The sequence below is a fragment of the Hypanus sabinus genome, chromosome 27, assembly GCF_030144855.1.
Source record: "Hypanus sabinus isolate sHypSab1 chromosome 27, sHypSab1.hap1, whole genome shotgun sequence".
NCBI classification, from domain to species: domain Eukaryota; kingdom Metazoa; phylum Chordata; class Chondrichthyes; order Myliobatiformes; family Dasyatidae; genus Hypanus; species Hypanus sabinus.
The window spans coordinates 9,154,674-9,172,642 of record NC_082732.1 but is presented as its reverse complement, the minus strand read 5'-3'; the positions used below and the strand labels follow the sequence as shown (position 1 = coordinate 9,172,642).

Below are 17,969 nucleotides of genomic sequence, written 5' to 3'. Positions count from 1 at the left end.
ATCAAGTTGGAGGCTATCGAGATGGATATAAAGTATTGCTCCTCCACCCTGAGAATGGCCTCCGTGGCAAGAGAGGAGGCCATGGACCAACATGTCAGAATAGGAAGGGAGATAAGAGGAGAATGGGATGAAGTGAATAGGCAGGTGTAGCATGTCTGTTGTTTGCAAAGCACATACCTGGAGGGAAATTAGTGGGAAGTATATGGAACAATAGTGTGTGAGTATCTTACTTTTTGATGAGCAGTTCCTGCATTATATGATGTGAGAAATTCTGAATGGCTTTGGTATCTCATTCCTCCCTGTTTTTAGTACTGGACTTGGCTTCATGAACGAGATTCCTGGCACCATCCGTCATTGAACCTGAAAGTTAACTGAAAAGGGATCTGACCATCCAACTGCAAAAGAACATTCATTCTCTTTCCCAAGTCCACATCAATATGTCTGCAGATGCCAACAGCTGACTGATAATGTGAGAACTTAACTGAAGCAACTTAACACTTCTTGTGCCTGCATACCATGAACCTGTTTTGATAGTTATCTCTCAAGAGATGATAAAACGGAATCAGAATCAGGTTTAATATCACTGGCATAAATCATGAAATTTGTTAACTTAGCGGCAGCAGTACAAAGCAATACATAATACTAGAGAAAAAAGGTGAGTTACATTAAATATACATAATAGATAAATTAAATAAGTAGTGCAAAAAAGTGGAAATAAAAAAGCAGTGAGGTCGTGGTGCTCCTTGAAGATGTCCTGCGTCCTACGGGCACTAGTGCACATGATGGGGCTGATTGAGTTTACAGCTCTCTGCAACTTCAATCCTGTGCAGTAGCAACCCTGCCCCCCACCCCCCATGCGAGATGGTGATGAAGCCAGTTAGAATGTTCTGTAGAAATTTGTAAGTGTTTCATACCAAATCTCCTCAAACTCTGAATAAAATATAGCCACTGTTGTGACTTCTTTGTAGCTGTGTTGATAGGTTGGGCCCAGAAAGGATCTGCAGAGATATTGGCACCTAGGAAATTGAAATTGCTCACTTATTCCACTTTAATTCCTCTGTGAGGACTGGTGTTTGTTCCATCATCTCACTCCCTTTCTCATCCACAATAATTTTTTTGGTCTTACTGATGCTGATGCAAGGTTGTTGCTGCAACAACAAGATTCGCAAGGACTTGCGAGGTTCGCAAACACCTGCTTTATGAGTGGCCTCGTCAGTGAAACCAAGACTGTAGGTGCTGTCTCCTCTGCTGCATACCTATAGGTTGAAGCTCTACTGTGCATTAATGAACATGGAAGAAAAACTGTGGAGAGATCTACAATTTTCCTTTATCTCATTTTTCATTAAAATTGAATCACAGTGCAGAAAAGAACATGTAATGTAGTGCAATTTCTAGAGTCACATATCACTGAGTGTTTCCATAAATAAAGTAAAAGTGAGTCTTATTCAATTGAAGGCAACCTCCAAAAGAACTAATCCTTTTCTCATGTTTCACTGACTTATGCAGTGGAAGTAATGCATAAGTTATGCAGTGCCTTATGAAACAGTATTAAATCTTTATTTGGATTGCATTTCTAGATAATATAACAATGAACTTGAAAAAAAATACACGGACCCTATCCAGTCAGAAGAGGTGGAGTTAGAAAGTGGTCAGGACAGGTACCTTTAAAATTCATACCTGTCTTAAATTTAGGTGCATTTACTTTGCAACTTTGGTTAGGAGGGATCATGCATTTGATTTAACATTTAATTTCTCTGTGGTATTATGTCTTAGAAATTATTAACACCCAATATCTATCTTAAGTACTTTAATGATTCTGCATAACAATCACTGCACTGCAAAATGTGTTATTGGATGAATTATTCTGTAATATTTTAATGTCATAACTAAGCCCTGAAGAGCAGCAGCAGCAGCAGGTTATCAAACTTCTTCAAAATAAATCTTGAGGAATTTAATTTAAAATATATATTTTTGGAAAGGCAGCTAGTTACTTTTTCTCTGTGTAGTCAATGGTTTGTATGGAGAGAGACAGGCTTGCACCGGGTTTACCAGCCACAGACTGGAGAGTCAGTGCCGGACTGGGCTGCTCATGGGACCAGTGCAACGGTACAGCTCTTTTGGCTTATCTCAGCACTGAAAATCTTCATGGAAGTACCTTAGTAAGTGCTTATATAAACATTTTTGCTAAGGTAACCAAAATAATTCTACAAAATGACCTTGCCAACATTGCTCATATCCTTAGCAGAAGAATGTTTTAAAAAGCATGTACTTTTGTCAGTGTTGATCACCTGGGGACACCTTGCACCTACTTTCTTTTGCCTTCACAATGATGTGAAGCTGTGCTTTTTATCCAGCTTCACTTTTGTTTAACCTTCCCTTTCTTTCCCCCACCTCCCTTCCCACCTTCCTTATGAGTCTTGGCTTGAAACTCGAAGCTCAGCACCTGAACCAGTTGGCAAGAACTCTGTTTTCTGCAAGAGAAGTGTCCTATTATCTTAGCTTATGCTATGCTCCTCCAAAATAGTTTCACATCCATTTCCCACTCATTCCATGAGATCTCTTTGCCATGTTTGTTGTGGAACATTTAGTTTTAGGGAAGTTCAGTGGCATGCAAAAATTTTGGGCACCCCGGTCAAAATTTCTGCTGCTGTGAATAGCTAAGCGAGTAAAAGATGACCTGATTTCCAAAAGGCATAAAGTTGAAGATGACACATTTCTTTAATATTTTAAGTAAGATTATTTTTTTATTTCCGTCTTTCACAGTTACAAAATAACAAAAAAGGAAAAGGGCCCGAAGCAAAAGTTTGGGCACCCTGCATGGTCAGTACTCAGTAATACCCCCTTTGGCAAGTATCACAGCTTGTAAATGCTTTCTGAAGCCAGCTAAGAGTCTTTCAATTCTTGTGTAGCATCTGTGCCCCCAATTTACCCCCGTTCACCTAGGGTTAACCGCCGTCGCCCCGCCAACAGTGTAATACTTTGGTGTAAATATGGAGTAATGTCCCCCCACCAGTACATGCTCGCAACACAAATATCAGACAATACACCAAAGGCGAGTAAATAATTACAACTTTATAATGATTTCTTTGTGATGGGTTGGTAAAAACAGATAATCTAAAGGCACCAAATCAATGTTTATCAGTTTGTGCACATAATATTTTAATACGTTGGAGCTCACGCCTCTGGTTCCATCATCAACTACCTTCCGAGCCTTCGGCCACCGTCATAACTGCTGACGTCCAGCATCCACTGCCCTGGAACCGCTGTCCGCTCCTCACACGTCTGTCCTCCTCGCTCTCCTCCCAAAAAGAACTGCGAACTCCAGCTCAGCTCACACATACAAGATAGCATAACAATTCTCCATTGGTTAGTCCCCCCTTATCTGCAGTTATAACGCAAGCATTCCAGACAGAGAAACCCATTACAGCATTAAGTAACATTACAGAGAAGCCATTTCATTATAACAATACAGAGAAGCCATTTTGTTAGCCTTACAGTTAACACCACAGTTAATGGTACTGAGAGCCCTACACCTGTTTGGGGAATTTTCGCCCATTCTTCCTTGCAAAAAGGCTTCTAGTTCTGTAAGATTCTTGGGCCACCTTGCATGCACTGCCCTTTTGAGATCTATCTACGGATTTTCGATGATGTTTAGGTCAGGGGACAGTGAGGGCCATGGCAAACCCTTCATCTTGCACCTTTTGAGGTAGGCCATTGTGAAATTTGAGGTGTATTTAGGATCATTATCCTGTTGTAGAAGCCATCCTCTTTTCATCTTAAGCTTTTTTTTTTACAGACAGTGTGATATTTGCTTCCACAATTTGCCGGTATTTAATTGAATTCATTTTTCCCTCTACCAGTGAAATGTTCCCCACGCCACTGGCTGCAACACAAGACCAAAGCATGATCAATCCACCCCCATGCTTAACAGTTGGAGAGGTGTTCTTTTCATGAAATTCTGCACCCTTTTTTCTTCAAACATACCTTTGATCATTACAGCCAAAAAGTTCAATTTTAACTTTATCAGTCCACAGGACTTGATTCCAAAATGCATCAGGCTTGTTTAGATGTTCCTTTGCAAACTTCTGATGCTGAATTTTGTGGTGAGGACGCAGGAAAGGTTTTCTTCTGATGACTCTTCCATGAAGGTCATATTTGTGCAGGTGTCGCTATACAGTAGAACAGAGTCTGCTAAATCTTCTTGAAGGTCTTTTGCAGTCAAACGGGGGTTTTACTTTGCCTTTCTAGCAATCCTACGAGCAGTTCTCTCAGGAAGTTTTCTTGGTCATCCGGACTTCAACTTGACCTCCACCGTTCCTGTTAACTGCCATTTCTTAATTACATTACGACCTGAGGAAACGGCTACCTGAAAACGCTTTGCTATCTTCTTATAGCCTTCTCCTGCTTTGTGGGCATCATTTATTTTAATGTTCAGAGTGCTAGGCAGCTGCGTAGAGGAGCCCATGGCTGCTGATTATTAGGACAAAGTTTGAGGAGTCAGGGTATTTATAAAGCTTTGAAATTTGCATCACCTGGCCTTCCCTCACAATGACTGTGAACAAGCCATAGCCCTAACAAGCTAATTAAGGTCTGAGACCTTAGTAAAAGTTATCTGAGAGCTCAAATCTCTTGGGGTGCCCATACTTTTGCATAGTGCCCCCCCCTTTTTTCAGTCTAAGATTGTACAAAGCAAAAATAAATATACTAATCTTGCTTAAAATGTTGAAAAGAATGTTTCATCTTTAACTTTATGACTTTTGGAGATCAGTTCATCTTCTACTTACTTAACTATTCACAGTAACAGAAATTTTGACCAGGGTTGCCCAAACTTTTGCATGTCACTGTATACCTTTTCTAAAGCTCTGCATTTCTCCAGTTCATTTGATTCTCCTTTAAGTTGCTCTTTAAGACCATTAGATATAGGAGCAGTATTAAGACTATTTGGGGCACTGAGTCTACTCCGCCATTTCATAAAGGCTGATCCATTTCCATCTCAGCCTGAATCTTCTGCCTTCTCCCTGTAACCTTTCATGCTCTGACTAATCAAGAACCCATCAACCTTTTCCTTAAATATACCAAATGACAAGGCTTCCACAGCTGCCTGTAGCAATGAGTTCAACAGATTCTCCACTCTTTGACTAAAGAAATTCCTCTGCATCTCCACTCTAAATGGATGCCCTTCTATTCTGAGGCTGTACCCTCTAGTCCTTGGCTCATCCACCATAGGAAACACCCTATCTACATCCACTCTATTGAGGCCTTTCAACATGTGGTAGGTTTCAATGTGATCCCCCTCGATCTGTTGAATTCCAGTGAGTATAGCCAAGAGCCGTCAATCAGTCTTCATATGCTAACATTGCACTTGTCTTCCTCACCATCAACTCAACCTACAAATTAACTTTTAGGAAATCCTGCACAAGGACTCCCATATCCCTTTGCACCTTGGACCTTTGCATTTTCTCTCCATTTAGAAAATAGTTTGTGCTTGTATTACTTCTACCAAAGTGCATGATCATATACTTCCAAGCTCTCTATGCCATCTGCTATTTCTTTGCCATTCTTTTAATATATCTACATCCTTCTGTAGTCTTCCTGCTTCTTTGATACTGCCTACCCTTCAATATATCTTCATATCATCCACAAACTTGGCCACAAGGACATCAATTTTGTCATTCAACTCATTAACATATAATGCAAAAAGACCCCTGAAGACCACCATTAGTCACCGGCAAGGCTGCCTGTATTCCCACACTTTGCCTCGTGCCAATCACCCAATGCTCTATCCATGCTAGTATCTTTCCTGTATTACTATGGGTTCTTACCTTATTAAGCAGCCTCATATTGATACCTTGTCAAAGACCTTCTGAAAATTCAAATGCACAATATCCATCAATTTCCCCTTTGTGTATCCTGCTTGTTATTTCTTCAAAGAATTCCAACAGATTTGTCAGGCAAAATTTTCCCACAAGGAAACTCTGCTGAATTTGGCTTTATTTTATCATATACCTCCATGTGCCCAGAAGCCACATCCTTAACAATAGACTTCAACAACTTCCTAACCACTGAGGTCATGCTAATTGGCCCATAATTTCCTTTCTTCAGACTCTCTCCCTTATTGAAGAGTGGAGTGACAGCTGCAACTTTCCAGTCCTCCAGAGCAATTCAGAATCTATTGATTCTTGAAGAATCATTACTGATACATCCACAATCTCTTCAGCCACCTCTTTCAGAACCCTGGAGTGCAGACCATTTGGTCCAGGTGATTTATCTAGCTTCAGACCTTTCTGTTCCTCAAGCATCTTCTCCCTAGTAATGGTAAATCTCACACTTCTGCCCCCTGACATATTTGAATTTCTGGCATACTGCAAGTGTCTTCCACAGTGAAGACTGGTGCAAAATACTTATTCAGTTCATGTGTCATTTCCTTATCCTCCATCACTACCTCTCCAACGTCATTTTCCTGTGGTCTGATATCTACACTTGCCTCGCTTTTACTCCTTATATATCTGAAGAAACTTCTGGAATCCTCTTTAATATTATTGGCTAGCTTAACTTCATATTCTGTCTTTTCCCTCTTTGGGACATTTTTATTGCCTTCTCTTGGTTTTTAAAAGCTTCCCAACCATCTAATTTCCTACTGATTTTGCTCTATTATATCCCATCTCTTTTGTTTTTATGTTACTTTTGACTTGTTGGCGATGGTTGCATTGAATTGCTTTTAGAATACTTTTCTCTCTTAGCGATGTATCTAACCTGTGCCCTCCAAATTTCTCCCAGAAATTCCAGCCATTGTTGCTCTGTCATCATCCCTGTTAGTGTCCCTTCCCAGTCAACTTTGGACAGCTCATCTCTCGTGTTTCTGTAATGCCCTTTACTCCACTGTAATACTGATACACCTCACTTTAGCTTCTTCCCCTCAAATTGCAAGATGAATTCCATCATGTTATGATTAATTTTTGCCCTAAGGGTTTCTTTACCTTCAGCTCTCCAATAAATTCAGGTTCATTGCACAACACCTAGTCCAGAGTAGCCAGTCCCCTAGTGGGCTCAAACATGAGCTGGTCTAAAAAGCCATCTTGCAGGAATTCTAGAAATTCCCCTTTTTAGGATCCATCACCAACCTGCTTTTTCAATCTATCTGCATATTGAAATCCTCCATGACTTATTGTAACATCTTAACATTACCCTTTTGACATGATTTTTCTATCTCCTGTTGTAGTTTGTAGCCCACATCGGTGCTGCTGTTTGTAGGCCTGTATATAACTCCCATTACCTTAGATTTGCCGATGACCACGTGCTCTAATGTTTAGTTTGATGCGAAATACCCGTATAATAATAACCCCTTTGTGAAAGATGTGGCAGAAATGCAAATTTTGTGTAAAAGTGTCACAGCAATAAAATGGACTCCACATTAATGTTTTGATTGACATCTGGTTTATCATATGTAATTACATATTATGTATACAAAGAAATATGCATTACCACGAATTCATTGAGAATCAAATGTAAGGATATTGACCTACAGCCTTAACTCTGTTTCATTTTTCATAGAAGCTGTCAGCACTTTTTGTCATCTCTGTAAAGTTCTTGGGCAAAGCCTAGCCTGTTATTTGAAGAATAAGCAACGTGGTTGCTGCATTGCCTTGGGGGATTTTCAGTATAACATTATGGATTGACGTAGGTAGTTCTGTTCGCAGTTTATAGATTCCCTATTTCACAGAGGTTATTAAAGTATATATCAAAAACTTCCTGACAAATAGGTACCCATTATCATGTATTGTTATAACTCCACCATGCCGGTCCCAAGCCCAGCTGCAAATGTGGCCAGCAACTCCCATCTCCTAAAAACCCAACTCTACAGAAACACCAGCTGGCTCCAGAGACCTCATCCCTGGGCGAGGAAGGATCTTTGCTTAAGGTGGACTGCATCTGTGGACAACTTGGGAAAAGAAAAGCCCAGTACAGAGGACTTTGGTTACTGCATTTAGCAGCCTAAGCCCCAGTAGGAAGAAGAAGATGTACGGTTGTCTTTGACTACTTTGGTAATTTGAATTTTCTGTAGTTCATAAATCTAAGCAGGCATCTGTTTTATATGTGAGCAGGATGTAATGGCTTGACTACCCGTAGACAGATATAAGAGATGTTGAGATTCCTATCTGTACTCCCATCTCTAAAATGAGCTTTGGGTATCTGAAGCTAGAAGGAAATGATCAGCTTCTCTGGACTTCCTGAGTTGAGATTGAAAACTCAGTGGAATAATCGCAATATGGAATTTATACTCTGGTGTTGCATTCGCTCATCAATTTGCTTCACTGTTCTGCTTCCTATGACCACATTCTTTACTCTGATATATGTATTATTTTTGACATTTACACACATTTTCCTTATCCTTAAAGCTTACAATAACTTTAAATTAGTATTGCAACTCTTTGTTCTTGTCTCTGGTAATCTTGTGGTTGATATTGGACCTGTTGGTACAATGAGGTAGAAATGAGCCCAGATTTGTTACCATTACTGAGTTACTTGTGTTGAAAACAACAAACTCTGTTGATCTGGATAGTGTCAGCTGTGACCTTTTGGTCAATCTAAGTGCGAGTGTTGTGTATTTATCCCAGTCCAAGGAACTGAATCCTGAATTTTAGATTGATGCTTCAGTACAGTGGTGGTGGAGAATGTATTTCAGGGGTTTTGCATTTCCAAAGGACTGTCTAACTCCTCCAATAGATGCAAATTAACTATTGGCAGTAATTTGAGAAAGAACAACAGACTCGGTGTTCTGGTTAATATGTAATCTTCAGTTATCTGATCAATGGTCTGTTCAATTTCATGTGCACAGAATTGCTGTCATATTTCCTACATTTATATAGTGTGCAGATATTAGAAAAAACTGTAAACTACCATGTTCAAAGGTCATGAAATTTTGCTATGTCATGCAAGTGCAAGCCTGCTTTTATGGGGTTTTCATTTGTGAGATAAAAATCAAAATTTTAAAAGAAAAAGCATTTAAAAGAGTATGTTCCTAAAATTTAAAATAATTAAAGTTCACTTCAATTTTTGTAAATTTAAGCAATCTGTTTGAAAACTGAATATTTCAAAAACAATCCAGTCACTCGATTGAATAATTTGGTGTTGAATCATGGTCTACATTAGTATGTAAACAGACGATTACATTGAGTTGTGATATGTTGATTAGAAACCTGTACCAAAAGTAATTGGAAGAATTGTCAGATTATGTTGATTTTAATTTTTATGTGAGGTTTTGAATGCTAAATGCATGGAAATCAGGACAAAACACATTAGGAATGTGAGAATTATTTTGTGATTGATTGTTTTATGAAGGTTCATGAGCTCTGCAGCCCATGCACGATGAGATGAGTCTCTCAGCCACTGTATGTGTTTTGAGAGTCTTTAATACGTCATGCAGAAAGATCCTGACAGAATTAACAGTACACATTGTGGATCACACAGCTGTGATCAGCTTTCTGAAGTAACTCTAAACCACCGATTATTGAAGCATTCACTGTATTTGTGGAAGTTTTGAGTTTTGAAATTTCTTATGACCCAGATCATAGCACACCATTTTGAATAGCTGCCTGTTATTGAATAAAATTAGCTTTTCAGTAAAATGCTGGTGTAATTTAGCACTAATTCATTACAAGCCCCTGAGCCCATAATATATAGAAACAAATTAGTCCATTCAGTCCATTAAATATGCTATTGTAGCGGTGTGCTACACGCAGCGCTAAAATTACGACATGGAGTCGGTAACTGCAGTCGAAGAAAAAGCTTTATTCGAAATCCTCAGCCTCACTTTTAAGCCTCCCTCAACCTGCCCCCCATGGCGCAGAGGCTCCAAAGCTCTGTGCTCGCAAACCCCCGTAGGCTATCTCCCTTAGTCGAAAAGCTGGCTAATTGTGAGCCGGTTCGGATGTGCCAGGAAATGGGTCGCCACACTATGCCAAACAAACATGGGTGGTTAATTTTAACCCAATTTTCCTGCCTTCTCCCGTAACCTTTAAACCCCTTTTCAATCAAAAAGCTATCAATCTCTGCCTTAAATACACGTACTGATTAGGTTTCCACAATCTGCTGTGGCAAAGAATCTCACATATAAATCACCTGCTTGCTGAATAAATTCTTCCTCATCTCACTTACGAAGACTCATATCTTTAATCTGATGCTGTGCTATCAGACTTTAGACCAGGGGTGGGCAAACTTTTTGACTTGAGGGCCACAAAGGGTTCTAAAATTTGACAGGGGGGCCGGACCAGGAGCAGATGGATGGAGTGTTTTGGTAATACACCTCATAAGAGAAAATAAAATATCATGGGATATGTAGAAAACATGTGCTTTAATTTCAATTGAAAATGAACAAATGCATTACAACAAAATATCTGTCTTTGAAGTCCCATGGTGTTTAGCTATTTATTGAAATGACTTTTAAAACACTGAAGATTAAATGAATAAAATACAGCTTTTTTTAACAGTAACAGTTATTATTTTAAAGCAATGAAAATTCTATTATCCTTCAAGATATTATCATCATCACTCTCCTCCTGACTGTCTTTATTTCAAAAACGGTAGGAGATGCAGGTCTACTTGTCCTGCTCCTTCTTATTCAATTGTCCCCTGTGCCAAAACTCAACAACGACCCGCACAATGACAGAACAGTGAGAGCGCGCCAGTATGTGGAGTGCGTTATTTGATCTGGAGCGCATTTTTTATTTTGAGAACGTACGTGCACCTGCGCACTACTCATGTCCATCACTTAACAGAAATGACATGTAACATGTAAGGCTTATTGAAAAAAATATTTTCAAATGCATTTTTTACATAACACACCAAAGAAACTTATTTTTAATTTCAGTGGGAACAGTGTTGTTGGTTTCCCTTTTTAGCCAGCGCATCAAAGTCTGGATTTAGTTTTGTTGTGGCGATTCTCAGGATGGATCTGAGGTGTTGGTCAGTTAACTTGGATCTGTGGCTGGCTTTGTTGATGTTCATGACGCTGAACGCCTGTTCACACAAATAGATCGAGCTGAACAAAGAGTAAAGCGCAAATGTGGAGTAATACGCTGCACCTCAACAAAGGTCAATGTGTAGCGGTGTGCTACATGCAGCGCTAAAATTACGACACGGAGTTGGTAACTGCAGTTGAAGAAAAAAACTTTATTCGAAATCCCCAGCCTCACTTTTAAGCCTCCCTCAACCTGCCCCCCTGCGCAGATGCTCCAAAGCTCTGTGCTCGCAAATCCCCGCAGGCTATCTCCCTTAGCCGGAACGCTAGCTAATTGTGAGGCGGTTCGGATGTGCCAGGAAATGGGTCACCACAAATGTATATAGAGTACGTCATCTATTGGGAAAATGTCAGAATTGCAGGGAAAAAACGTTAACAAGGTTTATTAATATAATTTCATCAAGTTCTGCGGGCCAGATTAAAAAGATTAATGGGCCGTAGTTTGCCCATGCCTGCTTTAGACTCTCCTGCTAATGAAAGCATTGTCTCAGCACCCACTGTATTGTGGGTGTTGGATGGCAACAAATGGCCAAGTGGAAAGGTATAGTACAGTAGACAGAGCATGAGATTTGGGATATTAGATGACTGGAAATGTTAAGTCATTGTTGCTGTGTTTATTATAATGCATTGGATTTGTTAGTTCATTAACCATGTTCTGAAAGTGAATTTGTCCCACTCCGCACCTTTATAATGGAATTTACAACTTGCTATTAATCTAATCTCGAAGTTAGGAAGTTTTAAAACAAATTTAAAACATGAATATCCCAGAACTCATCAGAAATGCTTGCCACTCACAGGGAGTTCACACATGCCATGCTGTACTTGTAGTTCTGACATCATTGATTGTTCTGTGGGTTCAATTTGCCTCCTCAGTTCTTTGCAGATTCAAGGAGAAATGTGGCTCTGTGTTCAGATCAGTCTTTGCTCCTCTGGGAAAAGAATGCAAGTAAACACAAAACTAGTAAAGATGTAGGAGATGGCAGATGTTAGAATCTGCAGCAAATATAAAAACTATTGGAGAACTGGGCAAATCAGCCAGTGTCTGTGGAAACAGAGACATTTGACATTTTGTACCAGATAGATGAAAGGTCTCGACCAAAACACCATCTATCTATTTCCCTCTACATTTCCTCCAGCAGATTGTTGTTAACACATTAGTAAAGAGTTAAACAGCATTGAGACCAAAGAACATAATTCTCAGAATTTATAACTATTTCAATACAACAGTTCTCCACATTACAGGTGCAAGAATAGAGCCATGTATTTTAAAATTTCAAACTTGGTACTAAGGCAAGACACAAACGTGAGTTCGAGGAAAATGAACTATCTAAGCTTGGGTGGATTGTTTTCCAGCTTAGAGCTGTGTTGACTCGGGTTTAAGGGCAGGTATGGACCCAGTGAGACAAATAAACTTATACATTTAAGAAAGAAAGGTGCAATTATTAGTTATGGTTCAACTGTGGATGTGATATCTACATTAGCAACACAGGAGATTCAGTTGCTGTAAATTGGAGCAACAAACAATCTTCTGGAGGATCTCGACGGGTTGAGCAGTTTCTATGAGGTGGAAAAGAAATGTTGACATTTCAGGTGCAGTTTTGATTCAAGATTCAAAACCGTTTAATGTCATTTCCAGTACCTAGTGTAAAGGAGAATGAAATAATTATTACTCCAGATCCAATAAGATAACAAAATAATAAAAGGTACAGTAAATATAAATATGCAAGGAAACTTATATACATGATGCTATGCACAGGAGTGTCTATACAGAATCAGAACAGGTTTATCATCACCGGCATGTGATGTGAAAATTGTTAATGTAGCAGCAGCAGTTCAATGCAATACATAATCTAGCAGAGAAAAATAAAAATAAAATAAAACTAATAATAAACAAGTATATCAATTATGTATATTGAATAGATTAAAAAAGAGCAAAAACAGAAATACTGTATATAAAAAAAAAGTGAGGTAGTGTCCAAAGCTTCAATGTCCATTTGGGAATCGGATGGCATAGGGGAAGAAGCGGCTGTTGAGGAGGATGTGTTATCACAAATCTGCACACACTGTGGTCTTCTGGTTAGGAAGTCAAGGATTCAGTTGCAGAGGGAGGTACAACAGGTTTTGCAGCTTCTCAATCAGGAGCTGTGAGAATGATGGTATTAAATGCTGAGCCATAGTCGATGAACAGCATCCTGATGTAGGTGTTTGTGTTGTCCAGATAGTCTAAAGCCGTGTGGAGAACCATTGAAATTGTGTCTGCCGTTGACCTATTGTGGCAATAGGCAAATTGCAATGGGTCCAGGTCCTTGCTGAGGCAGGAGTTCAGTCTAGTCATGACCAACCTCTCCAAGCATTTCATCACTGTTGATGTGAGTGCTACCGGGCAAAAGTCGTTAAGGCAGCCCACATTCTTCTTCTTGGCATAGGTATAATTATTGACTTTATGAAGCAAGTGGGAACTTCTGCCCTTGGCAGTGAGAGGTTGAAATGTTCTTGAATACTCCTGTTGGTTGGGACATAAGGTACTTTTGCCCGGACATGATAAAGTAGTGGTGGTGGTCGGTGTGGAGTGGTGGATTAGTGGGTAGATGTATTGATCAACTTTATTGCTTGGGGAAGGCAAATGTTTTTGAGTCTGGTGCAACAAACTAGTCTATTGAACTATATAATACTTAAAAAAACATGCATTGTGATTAAGTTTTGGGACAACTGAATTTCACCTGTTGATTTCTCTTTAACCCCCAACAACCCCAATTTAACCTTAACCTAATCATGGGACAAGTTACCAATTAATTTACCCGATACTACTTTAGACTGCAGGAGGAAACTGGAAGACCTGGAGAAAGTCCACAGAGAGCGCGTACAGAGACTTTTTACAGAGGATGCCGTGATTGAATTCTGTTAACTGCAACACTGTTGTGGCACCCTGTGCAAGTCCAGGACATGCTTCATGTCAAATGCTGATGTAACTGCCGTTCTGTGAAGTGCCAGGTGATAGAGATCTGCTCTGCTGAGATTCCAGTGGGAAATTCCAATGGGATTTTGGATTAGAATTACCATTAACTCAAATCGGGAATTCCAAGCTGGTAGTGAGATGGAAGAGTGTAAATTACTTATTTTAAAGCTTTTAATTGTTTATTGGCATTTTAATTTGCTTTTTGAATTTTAAAAGATTTTGTTAGTTTATATTTGATATTTTAATTGTTATTATTTTATGTTTTTATTATATTTAACAGTTTTGAAATGCCTTTGAAAAGTGAAAAACTTATTATTAAAATGCATATATGTTACCATGTGCTACCTTGAGATTAATTTTCTTGCAGGCATTTACTGGAAAAAAGTACAATAGAATTTTCCAAAATATTGTACATAACGAAGGCTGACAAACAACCAATGTGCAAAGGAAGACAACTGTGCATATTGAAATGAAATTGAGTATGAGTTGTAAAGAATCCTTGAAAATCAGTGTGTCAGTCATAGAATTAGTTCTGTGTAGCAGTAGATTTAGTTATCCACACCAGATCAAAACCTTAATGGTTGAATGGAAAATCATACAAAAAGTAGTGAATATGACCCAGTCCATCATGTGTAAATCCCTCCCATCATTGAGCACATCTGCACGAAACGGTCGAGCAGGAAAGCAGCATCCTTCATCAGGAACCCTCACCACACAGAGCATGCCCTCTTCTCTCTGCTGCTATCAGGAAGAAGATACAGAAGCTTCAGAACTCACACTACCAGTTTCTAGAACAGTTATTACCCCTCAACCTGCAGGCTCTTGAACCAAAGGGGATAAGTTCATTCAACTTCACTTGACCCATCACTGAAATGCTCCAACAACCTCTGGACTTGCTTTCAAGGACTTTACATCTCATGTTCTCAATATTTCTGATTATTTATTTATTGTTGTTATTATTATTATTATTTAATTTTTTCATGTATTTGAACACATTGTTGTCTTTTGCACTCTGAATGAACACCCAAATTGGTGCATTCTTTCATTGATCTATTATGGTTATTATTCTATTATGGATTTATTGAGTATGCCCACAAGTAAATGAACTCGGGGTTGCATATGGTGACATATATGTACTTTGATAAGAAATTTACTTTGAACTTTGAACCTGTGGTGTTGGATGTAAGGCTTCTGTACTTCCTGCCCAATGATAGTAGTGAGTAGAGAGGATGATTTAGATGGTGCTTTCATGTGGCAGTACTCAGTGGTAGGGAGGGTTTTGCCCATGATAGATTGAGCTGTACTCAAAACTTTAGCCTTCTCCATTCCTGAGCATTGGTACTTCCATACCAGGCTGTTGTGCAACCAGTTAGGAAAATTTCTGCTGTGCATCTATAGATGCTATGAGATACAGAAAATCCTTGTGGGAGAGCAAGGACCAAGGCTGGTGGGTGGAGGGAGGAAACCATTCAGTTTGGATAGTGGAAACTGAGGATTGTTGTCAGGTGGGGGGGGGGGGGTATGTGCCTGAAGACAGTGGTCAGTGGTGAGTTATGCAACATATTTAAGTGTTCAAGTGATCTCTCTGTCTCTCCCTCAATGATGTTGACCAATAGGGCTGGAACAAAGTTTAATTGACATGGATTCTGGATTTGGACTCTAATTCAGTTTTTATATGTTCTAGTTCTGGTTATCTTTTTTTGTTACCACTGTTGAGCGAATCTTGTATCAGGATGACTGCAGATACTGCACATTGAGCTGAACTGTACTGAAATATGTCTTTTGTGTTTTATGTTCAGTGTTTTCGATAATTTGTTTTGTTGCCATTTGTTCATTCTTCTGCACGTGGTGGGGGAGGGATGTTTTTCTTTGAGTGGGTTAGTTCCATGGTTCTTCTTTGTTTCGTGCGTGTCTGTGGGGAAGACGAATTTCAGGGTTGTATACTGCATGCATTCTTTGATATTACATGTACTTTGAACTTTGGATAGATAAATATTTGAAATACCGAGGAATTGAGAGTTATGGGAAATTGGCACAGAAGAGGAGTTGAGATCCGCATAAATCAAGCATGATCCTATTTGCATGGGAGGACGGACTTGAGGGGCTGAGTGGCCTACTGATGGCGCTAATTTCTTAGGTTCTTCTTTACATACATGTATTGAGACTGATCTCCCAGTCACCGGGACTTGCAATTACACAAAACAATGGTTGCTGCTATTCTGCCTCCACCAAACGACACTCTGAGATTAAATTGTGTGAGACCATTTCTGATTTCCTAGGGGGGAACCACTTGAGAACCACTCGTCAATGAGGGCAAATATTGATGATAAACCCATTATCACCTTCCGTGTGCAGACATAGACTTGGACTTTGTTAGGGGAAGTGTTTTTGACCATTAGGACATTAAATTCAGTACGAAGCTCATGCTCTACTCAGCAGTAGTGAATTTTGTCCTCTTGCATACCTCTCAGTTATTGATTATCTAAGTAGGCATCTCAAAACACTTAAAAGGTGGCTTCAACGCTATCTTTGCCAAATCCTCCAAATCCACAATGGAAATTTAGTGAAATGATATCAGCACCATCTCCCTGTCCAACATCTTTCACTGAACTCCACATACACACTGTTGGGTTATCTTGGTGATTTATGTGCATGATGCAAAAGTACAAAACAGATGTTCTTATTTGAGGTCTGTCACAGCAAGAAATCAATGAGTGTGCCAAGGGAAAGATTCAAGGATGTTCTCAAAGCCTACATGAAAAAGCACAGCAACCACATTGACTCTGTAATCCCTGACCCGTGTTTGATTAGTGCTCTCTGGGTGGCATCAGGAACCTCTTGTATATCCATCAGGATCATACAGAAGCCCAATGTAATTGCTGGAAGGAGCCCCTCCTGAATTAACCACCTATTCATCCCAACAGTCACCTCTTTCCCCATTTGTGGCCGAGACTGCAGATTCCACACTGGTTTCATTTGGTGAAGAACTGGAGTGGAAGTAAGTCTTCCTCTTTCTCGGGATTGCTCGAGAGTGAGAGAAAGAGTGCATTCTAGAAAATAGAATTATTCTTCTGAGTTTGCAAATATCGATGTACTCTCTTGGATTTTGTCTGACATTTGCCACTTTGGATTCACCATTGCACTGTTGAATCCAACTGAAGTATTTAAATGCTAAAAAGCTGGCAGAGTTTCATTGAGCACCTGCCAATTGGGACCATCAGTACTCTGTTACTATGGAAACAGTCACTTTGTAGTGCTCTGATCGACAGTGTAGAACTAGACCACCAGGCTTCCAGATAAAGTTGATGATTTTCTGGTTGAAGAGGTTGAATTCAATAGCTTGAATTTTGTAACAAGCCAACCTCCTCAGCCAGAAATCATAAAACTACGTAGTGTGGACTTGTCTACTGGAAGAAGTCACGTATATTTTGATCAGCCTTTGGTATATTTTTTTTGGGGTGCACCTCATTGGTGGTACGAGCTGTGCAGACCATCACTGCTGATGCAGGACATTACTTCCAGGAAGGGTGAAGTAGAATATTGTCAACTTTCCAAGCTTTGCTTGCTGCAAGTAGAGCTCCCTTCTGGGAGCTCCAGTTTACAGAATCTGCCTATTGCTACAACAAGGATTAATCTCCTGACTGTGTGCCAATGTGAATCAAATAACAAAAAGAAGTGGACACTTGGCTCTTTTGCAAGTGAATACCAAACTGTGAATGAACTTTACATAATACCACTTCAACCCTATAACTCGACATGAGTATGAAGATTTCAGTGTGAAATGCTGTTCTGCATCACTTCACAGTCCATATGAATCACTTCTATAATATTGTTATCCTGTAAACATGTTACATTTTTAAATATTATGGTGCTGCATGCATATATTGGTGGAGCGTGTGTTTCACTAGAAGCTCATTAAAAGTGCCATGACAGTCCAGCATTTTGCGCTCTGTTGGGCATTTTTCAAAATGTGCCATGTTTTGTGTCATAACGAAA

General features: G+C 39.5%; 1 protein-coding gene across 10 annotated transcripts in view; it reads left to right on the top strand.

The window, feature by feature from the left end:
• disp3 (dispatched RND transporter family member 3) overlaps positions 1-17,969 on the top strand; it is a 626,857-nt gene that overhangs the window by 239,584 nt on the left and 369,304 nt on the right. For 3 of the 10 annotated variants that reach the window (XM_059951715.1, XM_059951721.1, XM_059951722.1), the window contains one exon: positions 310-655. The exons of the other annotated variants lie outside the window; for them this stretch is intronic. The gene's annotated coding sequence lies outside the window, so the exon portion shown is untranslated. The remainder of the gene's footprint in view (positions 1-309; positions 656-17,969) is intronic. 10 annotated transcript variants of the gene reach the window in all.